The sequence below is a fragment of the Larimichthys crocea genome, chromosome XXI, assembly GCF_000972845.2.
Source record: "Larimichthys crocea isolate SSNF chromosome XXI, L_crocea_2.0, whole genome shotgun sequence".
Classification (NCBI taxonomy): Eukaryota; Metazoa; Chordata; class Actinopteri; family Sciaenidae; genus Larimichthys; species Larimichthys crocea.
Window position 1 is genome coordinate 2663931 of NC_040031.1, and position 14409 is coordinate 2678339.

At 39.4% G+C, this 14409-nt stretch overlaps 1 protein-coding gene across 4 annotated transcripts in view; it reads left to right on the forward strand.

Moving 5' to 3' along the window:
• immp2l (inner mitochondrial membrane peptidase subunit 2) overlaps positions 1 to 14409 on the forward strand; it is a 162584-nt gene that overhangs the window by 92330 nt on the left and 55845 nt on the right. The gene's annotated exons all lie outside the window — the stretch shown is intronic.

Genomic DNA, 14409 nt, shown 5'->3' on the forward strand with positions numbered 1-14409 from the left:
CATCTGGGAAGCTGTTGGCAGATATCTCCAAGCCGTGTTTGTGCTGCAACATTAGCAGAGAAATTTCTCCTGAGACTGTTTGAAAACTCATATGATCTTACTTTTCCAGTAGAAACAGAACAAAATCAAACCATGTCAAATCATCACACGTTATTTTATCTTTTTAGTTTTATCAGTAGCCCCATGGAAAGAAATGTGACCACCAGCACTACCAACGTATGTGTTAGCAAACATTTGCACATCCAGCTTTCATTGTGTATTTAAGTCAAATATTTGCCCTCTTTTAGCTCTGCTTTTGTCTCCACCAAATCCTGTGTAAAATATCTCACAAGACACTAAAGTTATTGACCATGAATCCAAAACGATGTTAATGACTCATCATGCACTCCTGGTTTATACAAGTTTTCATTCAGTCAAACGTCTTCTCGAATTTCTAGTCTAATTTCTTGTCTAGTTGTGATTGTCCTCAGCAGAAGTTGTTTGTAAAAATAAGGTTGTATACATTTACCTGACAAGGATGTCCTGTGGTTGTGTAAATTATGACCACGGTCTGTCAGAAACAGGTAGTAACACCCAGTTTTTCACAAATATTCAACTTTTATTTACCATGATGGTGATTTTTCCTTTAAATTAATAAATTAAAAACAATCAATTCTCAATCAATTAACAAAGAGTCTTATTTTCTTTCCCTGTCATATTTGTAACCTGAAGCCTGTTTCCTGTCATATATACAGTCCCATCCATGCTAATAGCTGTTAATAGCTGCACTCAGCACTCTGACCTCTTGCCTTTAAATAATCCATAGGTCGGTGTCTTGGATAATGAGATCAAATATCTCCAATTATACTGTCACTCATTTACACTGAGCTGTCAGATGCCCGAAAATGTGTTCTACAGTAATTATGACGTTATTAACATTTAAATGTTACTGATTGACATATTATTAAAAAAAAATACAAAATGATGCAGAAACCCGACAGTGAATCCTCAACAAGCAGGTTTTTTTCTTACCTAGTTTCTTGAGAAAAATAGAGTCTCTATGAGTGTGCAAGATTCTTGGAGCTGTAATGATGAGAATCTGTGAAGCCTGAGACATCTTTGCTTCAATCAGATTTTTTAAAATACAGAAAAAACAGATTCAGTCAGCAGCAGCCTGTGATTTGATTTCATTATGTTCAGGCTGAAATGTGAACATTTAAAGGTGTTTTCTGTGTACTGTAAACATGCCAACTTAAAGATACTCCCTCGGTCAGACAGCCGTCTGGTCTGCAGATGCCAGGGAACTATCGATCAAAAGAGTTAATTGTTCCGCTTATCTGATGCTCCTGAAGGGCACTTAAATGCCCTCACAGATAATGGAGATGATCAAAATCAACGCTCACGTCTCTCCACCCACACACACACACACACACACACACACACACACACATACTGTATATGTACTCCATCAAAAGGTTGAAAGCAGCAGTAAATGTCAGTCAAATCACCCGCAGCTCTCTTTAACAGACAACACTGACATACACATCAAGGGTCGAGGGTGGAGGTGCAGCTAGAGGTGCACCTGGTGCTGCTGGGGTTCATTATTTTCTGTGTGATAATATTAACAACATTGATTTCACGTCTCTGCTACCTGTCAATCACTCTCTCAGGCAATAATTGATCGCTCCTTTCTTCATTTCCTCATGCAGTCGACTGTACGCAGATAGAGGTGATGGCGATGATCAGAATATTAATCATGCTGCTTCTCAGCAGAGGTGAAAACTAGCAAAGCACATGGACTCCAGTTCATATTTCTTGATCCGCGGCTTTATAGTTTTAGTTTCACTCGTGAGCTTTGCTTTAATGCTCTTATTTTTCATCCAGCACCACCAATAGGTCAAACTTCCCACGTACTTAACAACAGAATACATCTAAAATTAATGATCAGTCCATTCAGATGCATCTGTTAATAAATCCATTCAGTGTAGAGATGCCCCGAGACAAACAGTTGATCAAAATGACATATATTGCTAACTAGATAGCTAACATATAACTTGCATCACAGGGAGCTCACCTGATGTCAGATCACCGACATCAGCCAACAGGTTTGCTTCCTCATTCCCTCTGTGGACAGATTGGTTGGTTGTTGACACATTCTTGAGATAACATGAAATACTGGTAGCCATAAAATATCTATGCTATGTCCTATCCTGAAGATATACACAATGTACTTTAGTGAATATATACAAGAATACTTCACTGATTCCCAAAAGGGAGAAAGGAGTACTGTTGTTGCCAGAGCAAAGTTGACTGATAGTCCTGCCATTCTCTGTCATCCATACACAAGGACTGTTTGTCTTCTGTCTTTTTCATTGAGACTTCAATGGGTCTCATTTCAGTTTGTTTTACCTTGTTCATAAAATATTTCTCATATATTCTCCCAATGCATACAGTAGTCCTTGCTGTAGTCTTACATCTATATTACCTGTTGCCCAGAAAATCTAATTCAAAAATTTTATACTCTTTGTGTCTTTTTGTCAAGCTTGTCCAACCAGCAAATGTAACTAAGGTATGCAGGACTGTGGACCTGTGAATTCAGTGAGTAACCTGATGGCAGCCCAAAATTAAACCCATCTGGTTAAAGTGCTCTTTGAAAGCTGGTGTCTGTCTGCCAAAGAGTGTTTGAGATGGAGGAAGCTCCGTAACTCCACTGTGTGCCCACAAGAGTCTCTGTACAACAACTCCAAGAGAGTGAGACGTCTTTTCTCTAGCAGATTGTGTCACATCAATTTCAGGACAGATGTTCTCACAGTAAAACTTTTGTTCATCGATGAATAATTGAAGATAATTGGTGTAATCCTTTTGAAACAAGAAATATTTGGATGCTTTTGAAAACAAACATTTGTCAGATTAAGCAACTCTAGCTATGATTTCAGTGTGTCAGACTCTGTACTGCTGTATACCCAGCATTACAAGAATCAGAATCAGGATTTTTAAAAAATCATTTGAAACGTATTAGATTTTTACATTTAAAATTGGCGTTGTTGACCTTGAATGAGTGCACAAACAATGTAAGTGAGAGTATTATTTTATATCTGTACATCCATATCTATCTGTTTTAGTTTGTTTCTATATAATATACTATGTACTCTTTCAAAAATGACTGGTTAACCCTTTGAGCACTAAAACAATATTTGATTTCCTTTCATATAAACAATTTGACTTTCTTTTCTTTGCAACTGAAAAATTGAAACAGCACATGTTCATTATTAATAAGTTGCAATATTTACTGCATAATTCAACACACACATGGTAAAATCATGCGAATAAATCTTTTATTAGCATGTTTAAATGTATGCATGCTGTTGGCAGAGTTGGCCACCGTCCCATCAGCCTACTTACTGGTTTGCCCGGGGGCTTCTCTCTGGAAGTTGCGCTGTTCCAGAGAGGCAGAAGTTTTCCGAGCTGTTTTGGATCTTCAAGGTTGTTTCGTGAACGCTGTTGTTTTTTAAGATGAGGAGTTTGTTGAAGGTGCTGTGGCCATCTGGAGGGGACGTCTGGCGTCATACCTGATTTATCTCAACCTGGTTTTTATTCTCCTATGAGGGCTTGAGTGCCCTTTGACCCCTCGCCTCTCTATTACCTCCACTGACTTTATTGGTGCGTCTCCTCCCTCCTGCTCTTCAGGGGACAGCTCCATCTTTCATTGTCTTTTAATATTGCAGTCGTTATCTCAACATCCCACAGGGGAGTGATTGCTGACCCTTCAAATACAACAATATCAAAATCACGAGAATTCAAAGCACATGTGTTCATCACAGAACAGAGTTTGCCTTCAGTTTCAAGAGTTCAGTTAATAGGTTATATTTGATATAATGTCATAAAAAAAACTGAAAACAGACAAATCATGAATACAGAAAGTAGAATTGTGATGTTATGTCAAAAATCAACAGATTGACTTGAATGGTTAAATCATGTTGATTCAGATAAAGTAAATGTCTCCATTGAGGTTTTTTTTCCTCCATCATGTCAGTTTTTGGCTGCATGGCTCCACAGACAGTAGTGTTGATCTGCCTGTTCATCACTGACTGAAATAAAAGAACAACTAAATTGCCACCAGCAACACCATCAGATTCACCTTTGTGTTTTTAGTGAAATGTCTCTAAAGCGCCATGGTCAGGTCAAAACCATAGACAGTATAAAGAATGGACGTCATGTCAGTGACGTCACAGGTTTCTGAAGAGCAGTTATAAAGCTCAAGCTGTGTCCCAATTCAGGGGCTGCATCATTCGAAGCACGCATGCGGCCTTCTTTTCCCTCTTTTTGGAGGATGCATCGCAACTATCCTTCGCATCCTCCCTTATCCTAAGATCCTTTGTGCGCTGCTGTCGCAGTGCCGGGAAAAATACGGTGGCGACACCAAGCAGCGATGAATTTACATTTAAATGGAATCTATTGAATATTTCATTACTTTTACTTATTAGTACTTATACTTTTACTAAGTACTTATATTTTATTACATTTCCTCAACTGACGACTAACTGACAGGCAACAGCTACGTTACAAAGTACCAACTGATGGCAGATGACACAGCTGGTGACGCAACCAGGAAATGCTTCGAAGGCTAGACCGTCTCATTTGACAACGGTTGATGTGGCCTTCGAAGGTCCTTCAGAAGGAGTCGCCTCCATGCAGCCCCTGAATTGGGACACAGCTTCAGAGTGTGGTAGCTGTGGTCGCCGCCATTTTGGCAGTTGCTCCCTAGTTAATCTAAAGATCCGCAATAACACGGTTTGTCTGTGAACCTAGATAGACTGAATGACACCTGGTGCTCAAATAAGCCACCTGTAATGGCACCTGTCAATCAAAGCGGTCATGCTTAATTCTGCATAACTTATATCCTTAATATAATTTGAACAGGTATGTACTACAGTGACTGTGAAATGTGTGGAAGGTCATATAGAGCTAGTGTTTAGTTTGTCTGTTCCTGGCTAGAAGCATGGTGGTTCAACCTGGGGAGGACCTACGGCGTCTGTAGATATAAAATGCTCACTCTATGTTAACAAAAACATAACAGTTTTTATTTTTATGTGATTATACATTACAATCAATTACAATCACAATATTATTTTTAGTTATCTATATTATATTCTGTCCGTATATGCCATATTTTCCTAAACAGATCTGCCTAAACTGACCAGTTAAATCTTAACCTTATGAATGTAACAGCAGACTGAAAACATGCATATCCAGAAACCACAGGTGGTTTAAACTCACAGGCAGGTTTTCAAACTTCTACTTGTTGAAGGCTGCAGACCGTCTCCACTGCCAGCATGTTTTAAACATGTTTGATTTCATGATTTCATCATGCTGAGTTCGGTCGAGCTCGTCCAATGTGAAGCTATCTGCCACTCAGCACGACTGAAATTTGACAGCGATCCTGACAGCAGCCAGTAGGGGTTTGACTCAAGAAAGCAACAAAAGAAACCACTTACAGATCTCTTTCAGGTAGATAATTTAGTAGTAGTAGAGTTTCACAAAGGTCTGAAACATTTTGTTTTTAACTTTTGTTTTAAATACATGTTACACCGCTGTGTCTGAAAGTATCACATGTTTTTTTGATCAGTTTGATATTTTCTTTTTACATGTGTAGCTGCACCATTTTATGAAATAGCCTGGATCAAATCATATACATTTGTGTTAACATTTTATTCAAACATAATGCCGATTTGTACCAAAATGTTGCATATTAAATGAGGTAAGTACAAGAAAACACATGGACTACAATTGTGACATGCAGCCATTTTGAAAGGTTTAACACAGAGACATCTTGTGAGGTTTAGAGTAGGAATCACACAGTTTGTTGGGAGGCACTTTGCTGAGCCGTCTTTTAATACTTTATGACTGCCCGTGGCTCTCGGCTCCAAGCCCACTGGTTTCTACAAAAGACTTAGGCTTTAAAAACACCTCATACAGGAGGAAATGATCCACATTTGGTGCTCTACAGTAGTATTTCACAAACTTTTTACGCTGTGTACAACCTCAGAAAATATTAGGCTCTCAAAGTACCACCATTATCACTGATGTTAAAATAGAGCAGTGCAGGAATCAGAATAAGAATCAGAAATACTTTATTAATCCCTGCAGGGAAATTGTGTTTGTTACAGCAGCTCCCAAACGGTAAGTGAGATAGTAAGTAATAGTAGGAAAAACATTTAAACACTATAGAGGTTACCTATACAGACAACCTTATACAGCTACAGATCCTTTGCACAGGATATAGGTTTATTACTAATAGGAATAATCTTTATTGTTGACTGTTGTGATAATGGAACCAGTTCAAGAGCTCATTTGTTAAAAAGCTGATCCACACTTATCTTCCTGATCTTTCCCATGATTGCACAGTTTTTGAACCGTTCATTTCACTTCATATTTGAAGTCACGTATGCATGTTACAGGGCAAGAATGTGATTACATAGGAGGATACTGAAACCAAATATTTCAGTAAATGCAAAGTTCCACAACAGGGAGGCTACGTACCAACAGTAGTAGTCACACTAGTTTGAAAATCAGCGCTCTAGAGAGTATTTGTAGCAGCAGGCCTGTAGCTGGGATTGACAAAAGAAATTACAGTGTGTGTGTTCATAGTAATGGATGTGTTTTAATAGGGTGAAGCACTATGGCACAGAGAAAGACACACACAATACTTGTTAGTAGCTACATTCAGTGCTGGTTTGTGTCTTTTTCATTAAGAAAAATATTTAATATCAGAAGGTTGAAATTGACTTTATCTGGATTCATAAGGCAGTAAAGGTTTGATATCTGTTATCAGCAAACACTGAAATGAGCGCTGAATGCTGGAAAATAAATTACATATTTTGAATAATATTAATAACATTACTATCAAAGGGTTGGCTTCATAATACTAACTAGCTTGCCATCACCCCAAGTAAATCACCCCAATAACTTTGATTACAGTTAGCTACAGTAGTTGGCCTTCGCTTCGCATCGCTCTTGACCCGTAGAATGCATGTGCATGTATCCGGCCACCCTGACAAGGAAGCCAATCTACCAGCCAGATCAGCCCTGGGGCTCTGGATGAACTAACTAATGTTATCCACCCAAGCCAGTATTGTGCTGCGTTAACTAGCAATTTGTAAATGTTAGTAAGAAAGTTAACATTAGCCACAATATCACTATGCCAGTTTTGACCCTGGATTTGGTATTGGACTATTTCTAAACTTCTTCTTCTAAAGAAGATAACAATCAGTCCACAGGCTTGATGCTTTAGAGTTTTACATATGGCACCCTTTAAAGAGGAAGTAAAACAATAAAGAACAACTAAAAGTCAATGATTCAAACCAATGTGTCATTAACATCACATTAAAGCTGACAGAACATTCATATTAAGACTGTTTATTATCAATCAGGGCTCTGCAGTGGCTGCTATGATCATAAAATGAACCATAAAAAAACACTGCATGTTTGCAAATGATAAAGAAAAAGTTTCCAGTCCTCTGACATCATGTCAGAATGTATCTCAGAGGTGCAGAGAAGAGTGAATTTTAAATCCATAAAATCATCTTATTATAAACAAAACGACTATCAAAGGCAGGTAAGGTGGGAGGTTGTAATATTTTATTCCTGTGTAGATGAGAAGGTAACAGCTCGGTTTATAGCTTCATGTACTCTCTGGATGCTGTTTCCTTTTCTGAACGCTCCACTAACTCAGTGCTAAGATAAATCACCCTTCTTCTGGACTTTGTATAGGTTTAAATTAGCTTTTTTCCTTAAACCTCACAGCATAGCTTTAAACACTTATTGACAATAGCAACCTGGCCTGACTTGGCGTGCTGCAAGGTCTTTCTCTGAGTAGATATGTCCGGTGATGAATTCAGGTCATTTTCACTCCAGGATGGCAAGTGTTACACTCCAGCTCAGTGTCCATCCACTGTTTTCTCATCAGGTTTTCAGCATTAGAGGGAGATTGATGGATCTATTTTCTCTTTGCATTGCCTGTCTGGGAAGTATAAAGACTATTTGTCAGTAGTGAGAGCTGTCTCCTGCTACAGTACACTGGGAGGAAATGACTGTGTGGCCTCCAAAAGTACACCTTGGAGCAGATGAACTCAGGCAAGTCATTATGTCATTGATCCCTGGAGCATTTAACCAGCAGGCAAAATTCACTACAGTCCAGACTCTTGTATTGATTATACCGGTTTGCAGTTACATAAGGTGACAAATCGAGCCGTGGGCACACTGTGACCGAGGCGTCCTCTGGTCTGGAAGGGTGGATGGACATCCAGGTTGTTTCTCTTCTCAGCTGACTGCTCCTCTTCACATGCAGTAATGTCAAGGACTATAGTTTGGATGTTTGAAATGAGGTGGTTTTACATGTAGATACTCTCTGGTAGAACGATATATCAGATTAAGCTTGGAGTCCTTTGAGACTTCAAACCAGTTGATCATGTGTCTGAACCAAATAACCAACCGTGATCGGGGTAAAGAGGAAAAAAAACAACTTTTTTTCTCCACAGTCTAACACTGACAACATCAGCAAAAAAACGTGTGTTTTATATTTTGGGAGTTGGGACTGAACTGTGTCTGAAAAAACTCCCTTGTTCCCTATCCCTCATTCCCTGCTGTCTAGCTATATAATGGGTTTGCTTCATAGTGAACAGTAAATTGAACACTTCTAAATCACCCTCATCTGTAATTTAAAAGTTAGTAGAAAGCACCTACCTACTTGAATGCCCCAATAGAGGCATATGTTACCTCACAGCCGTTACGTTTCTCCAATGAACGACACCTGGCTCTTCCACCCGTACTCAAGGCAATCCAAACTTTTCTCTGTTATTCCCTGTTGGTGGAACACACTACTACTGTAGTTCCTACCAGAGCAGGGGCGTCCCTCTCTACCTTAAAAAAAAAAAATCTTGATTGTTTCCCTTTTCTGTAAGTTGCTTTGGATAAATGACTAAATGCAAATGTGGAGAGATGGTGGAGTGACGGGCAGCCACGTAGCACACTGGGAGCAGTTAGTTGTTAGTTACGGGTTCTGCACCTTGCTCAAGAGCACCTTGGCAGTGCCCAGGAGGTGACCTGGCAAAACTCTAGCTACCAGCCCATCCTCCATACTTTGGTCCATTGTGGACTTGAATCAGCCACCCTCTGGTTCCGGCTACTGCCGCCCCCAAATTACTGTAAACTAATGACTTTGTTAACATTAAGAGGTTACAGTAATAATCCCCTCCTCACTCATGGCACATATATATATATATATAGATATTTATATATATATATATATATATATATATATATATACACACACACACACATTCCTGATCAAAATCTTAAGACCGAGTGAAAAATGATTAATATTTACATTTTGCGCTAGTGGAACTTAACCAGATTGTAAGTAGAGCTTCAGAATGCAAAAAGAAGAAACAGGAGGAAAAGACAATAAAATAGAATCAGCAGTTTATTGAAAACTGCATTTAATCCTAAACAGGCTGTTTATCAGCTGATCAAAAGCCCAAAATAGATCTAAAAGTGTCAAAAATAGACTCAGTCGTACTCAGTAGTACTCAGTAGCCCCACCATTCTTGTTTATCATTTCAAAAATTAATTTAGGCATGCTTGATGTGAGTTTTTACAGAAGGTTAGTGAGAACATTGCCCCATGTGGTGAAGACTGCTTCAAGAAGGGCATCCATGGTCTGGAACTGACGTCTGTTTTTGAAAACTTCCCTTGCCATTCATCCCCAAACGTCCTCAGTGGGATTTAGATCAGGGGGACACGCAGGATGGGCCAAAGAGCCTAACACTAACCCTGGAAGAAGTCCTTTGTCAGGCAGCTTGTCATGAGCTGAAGCATTGTCCTGTTGAAAGACACAGACAAGGGTCCTCAGTAAAGAGGGATCCCTACTGCAACATCTCCACAGAGTCAGCTGCACTTTGATGCCCCTGCACAAACTGAAGCTCCATTTTCACATTGGAATAAAAAGCACCCCAGATCATGATGGAGCCTCCTCCACTGTGCCGCGTAGAAAACATTTCCAGTGGGATCTCCTTGTCATGCCAGTAACGTTGGAAGCCATCAGGACCATCCAGATAAAGTTTTTCTCATAAGAGAATAAAGCTTTCTTCCACCTTCTAATGTCCCATTTTTGGCACTCCCTTGCAAAGTGAAATGGGCAAGTTTGTGGCGTGGGAGGAGACGTGGCCTTTAAAGATGTTTTTTTGTTTTGTTTTAAGCCCTTCTGTTGCAGATGCCGTCTTAGGGTGATTGGGCTACAGTCAAAAAGTACAGTACAGTAAGGGTCTTAGTTTGTGTCAAGAATCAGCCTGTGTCTTCACAGACAGCCCGTCAGATCCTCCAGCTCAGTGCAGGTGAAACATTTTTGGGTCTACTGTATGACTTTTTTTTGTCCCATAATTCTCCCATAACCCTCAGGATCTTTAATAAATTTAAAATGACTGTCTTACTGCATCCAAGCTCGGCAGGGATGGCGCATTGCAAGAAGCCTTGCTTGTGCAGCTCAACAATCCTTCCATGTTCAAAGACAGAAAATCTTTTTGCCTTTGCCATGAGGGGTCATGACAGCGTGAATGCCTGATAGAAAATGACATGAAAGTAGATTTTGACTTTTTAAGGCTGTGGTCTTAAACTTTTGATCAGCTGATAAACAGCCTGTTTAAGCTAAATGCAGTTTTCAATAAACTGCTGATTCTACTTTGCTGTCTCTTGCTCCTGTTTCTTCTTTTTGCATTCTGAAGCTCTACTTACAATCTGGTTACGTTCCTCCAGCGCAAAATGCGAATATTATACATTTTTCACTCGGTCTTAAGATTTTGATCAGGAGTGTATAATACATAAACTGCTTTTTTAGTGTTTGACATTCAAAATGCGACACTACACTTTTAGGCAAGGACAGTTGTTCTGATGACGGAGAAGTGACATACTGTATGCCTGCTCTCAGGTATTATAATTTTGCTAAATGTTAAGTGTTTCTAAGTATCTCTGTGTTTGGTCTCTACTGAGGGGAATATCTTTAGCGGCTAAATGCTCCACCAACTCTAGGCAGAAAGTAGATGGGTTTTTCACTGAACAACTGCTGCTGCAACCAAAAACTGAGAATAGAATAGAATAGAATAGAATAGAATAGAATAGAATAGAATAGAAAGCTTTTATTGTCATTGTACAACAGACATACAGTAAGCACAACGAAATTACAGGGGGCTTCGACGAGGTGCTGGTCCTGGTGCTAGAGAGATCGAACTGAAGCAAAACTGTAAAATTTCAGGCTGAGAACTGCGTTGGGTTGTGCATCTTTGTGTGTTTGTCACTACTAGCAGCCCCATTCACTTACAAATTGTCATTACCCTTCATTAATATGTTGATCTTGATTATAGACACTTTAAAAGACTGTTTGCCTGAATGTAAGTGTATTGATAGACTAGAACCTCATCTTCTGTCTTCTCCAGATGAAGTTTGGGGTTAAAGGGTTAAGTAGGACTTGCCTGTGGTGGTACCCTCAGGACAAACTCTGAGAAGGCAACGTTTTCTCCCCATTTTTCATCCTTTCAATGATTGGTTCTCTGGTGTGTAATGAAAATTACAATCTCACCTGGAGTTCATTTTGATCTGACCATTTTCTGGCTTGGCTGGAAACCTCTGACCACTGCTTTTTAAACTCTCAGCTGGTTTAATGTTCAGGTCGACTGTGTTGTGGTGCTCAGAACAGCCTCGGGCATGTCGGTGAATCCAGCCCTGCTTCCCCAGGTGTATCATCCAGGTTCCTGTTTGCAGTGAAGCAGCAGAGGTTTCTGGGTATATACTGTGTGTGTGTATGTATGTATATATATATATATATATGTCTATATGTCTATGTATATGGAGAGGCAGTCAAACAGTTGCATTTTCCTGCCTTTCAGCGTTGTTTCCTAGACAGGTTTGTATCAATAAAGGATGGATTTTGCCTGCAGTTAGATATAAATATGAGAGACGCTGGTTTCCCTGTCTGTTTCGTCTCTGTAGATGTGTCTCTCATATCAGCTTCCTCCTCCTGAAGGCGCGGGACAAGTTATGTTCAGACATGCTGCTTCAGTTTGAATGACAGACAGGCTGCTATTGCATGCACACAACGAGACTGCTGTTTGACCTTGTGTCTATATTTAGCCATACTCTTACCTAATAGATTAGGGACTTCAAAGGACCTAAATGATTGGGATGTTTGATCTCTCAGTTTGTAACAGCGAAGCCATCTTTAGGATTGTAAGTTTGGGACCTAATGCAACCTAGTGTAACTTTTCTACTATAAAACAACAGATTTTAAATCATTTTGATGTACACTGAATTATAATCAGGTAAATGGTGCTCCTTTAATTCCCACTCTGCACTGCGCCCCAAGTACGATCTCCTGTTAGAAGTATGCAGCGCTTTTCAGCACTAAGTTACACACAACCGACTATTTCATTGAATCTGGTGAAACTGGATCATATTTTATGGAGAATTTTCTTGGTTTTCCCACTGATGTCCTGCTGTTCCACCTCAACTCAAACCAAGTTTCCTGATGGACACTAAAGAAACTGCTGTAAACTAAGGCTGCTGCTAGCTAATGTTAGTTCAGTTTGTTAGCCGGGCTGCTCCGACAGTGAGCTCAGAGCACCAGGAGAGCATAGGCATTCTGGATCATTTGGGTTTTCTGGCCCGGGCCACAGGGGAATGCTGATCATCTGAAGCAATGCTGAGCACGTGAGCAATGTAACCCGGCTCAGCAACTTCTATGGACATAATGGCAGAGGTGAAGAGACCCAAGAGGACGTTGATGGAAGAAGCTGGGAAGAGAAAAGGAGAGCGTGATTAAGCCAAGAAGCCAGTGGACAAGAGTAACTCTGGGATCTTTTAGTTGTCAGCAAAAGCTTTGTGAAATAAAAGGTTCAAAGACAGACACTGCTTCTTGCTATTGGAGTAATAAAAGGGCTTTTGGAAGATGACCAATATTGTTGGAGGCATTATCATTATCATATTTGTAATGATAATGTGGTTTATTTATTACCTGAATTTGAAATCTTTATAGCTGAATTGTCAAGGTGCAGCAGATCAGAGAGCAGAAAATTGTCATATTTGACAAGCAAATGTTTTTTTTTATTTTTTTTATTAGCTGTGTGTATGTACAGTCTGTACTCACTCCAAGATCAAATACAAGACCAATACAGATACATTTTTTATCAATAAAAGTGTCACTAAAGATCAATTTATATTTCAGAAACTAACTTGAAAATACCCCAGAGATACATATTATTTGCCACACCTAAATGTTTTTACAAATTTTATGCAGACTTTACATTGGATCACGGTTTCTATATCGATGCAGTCAATTCTCTGACTGTGATGTCCACTTACTTGCTTTTACTGGAGCTTCCTGCCATATTGCATAGTCTTCAGCAGCAGATGGATGGATAAAGTATGTGTTGATCAGTAGTTGTTACAGTTTCACCCATAGCTTTTTAAAAACGTCTTGATTATGTTGGCATCCATTTAAATGATTCATCTATTATCAGATTATTGGTGATGATCATTTGAGCTCCTCACAAACCGACCTTAACTGTAAACTGTGCTGAGCAGCGTCTGCTTGTAGCAGAAACTGAACTTTATACGTGAGAGCAAATGCGCCAATGAACCATCTATAATTTAAGATCTCTGTATTTTTCTTCTATAGTCTCTAAAATATTAAACCCTGAACTTTCAGACTAATGACTGAGTAAGGTCATGTTCAGACTGGGGTGACACCACACTGTTGGCTCAGTGAGGGATCCTGACATAGAACAAAAAACACATGGCTCAACTTCTTTAACAAAATGTCTCATAGCAATGCATGTGTTGACCTTCACTCAATTAAATTGTAAGGGTACCCTACGGAAAGAAACTGCCATCAGCCTCCCCACAAATTATCTGTTGTAATATCCACCATATAAAGTAAAATACTGTAGTAAAAGTGTTGACTCGCTACAAGGCAGGGCCACATAATTAAATGAATGTTCTTAATACAATACACTATAATAATCAGTCAGGCCATATGAACACTAAAAGATTGACGTTGAGGTTTGTCATACTACAGTCACCCCTCCTGTCTACACTGGCCATTAAGAGATCTCTCTCTGTGCGTCTGATGGAAGTGTTGGGGAACAAAACCCACAGTCCTCCCTCTGTGCAAAAATCCCTTCAAAACATTATCTAAAGCTAATAGGAAGGTTCAGTCTGTTGAATTTGACAAATCAAGTGGAGCACTTTAAAAGTTACAGGATGAAATTCCCTTGTTTCTCCAGACATTACTTGTTCAGCTTTGTGAAAGGACAGTAACACAACTTGGGAATATTATGTTAAAAAAGCTTGTTACATTGGAAGACCTTTTAATTAACTCATAAT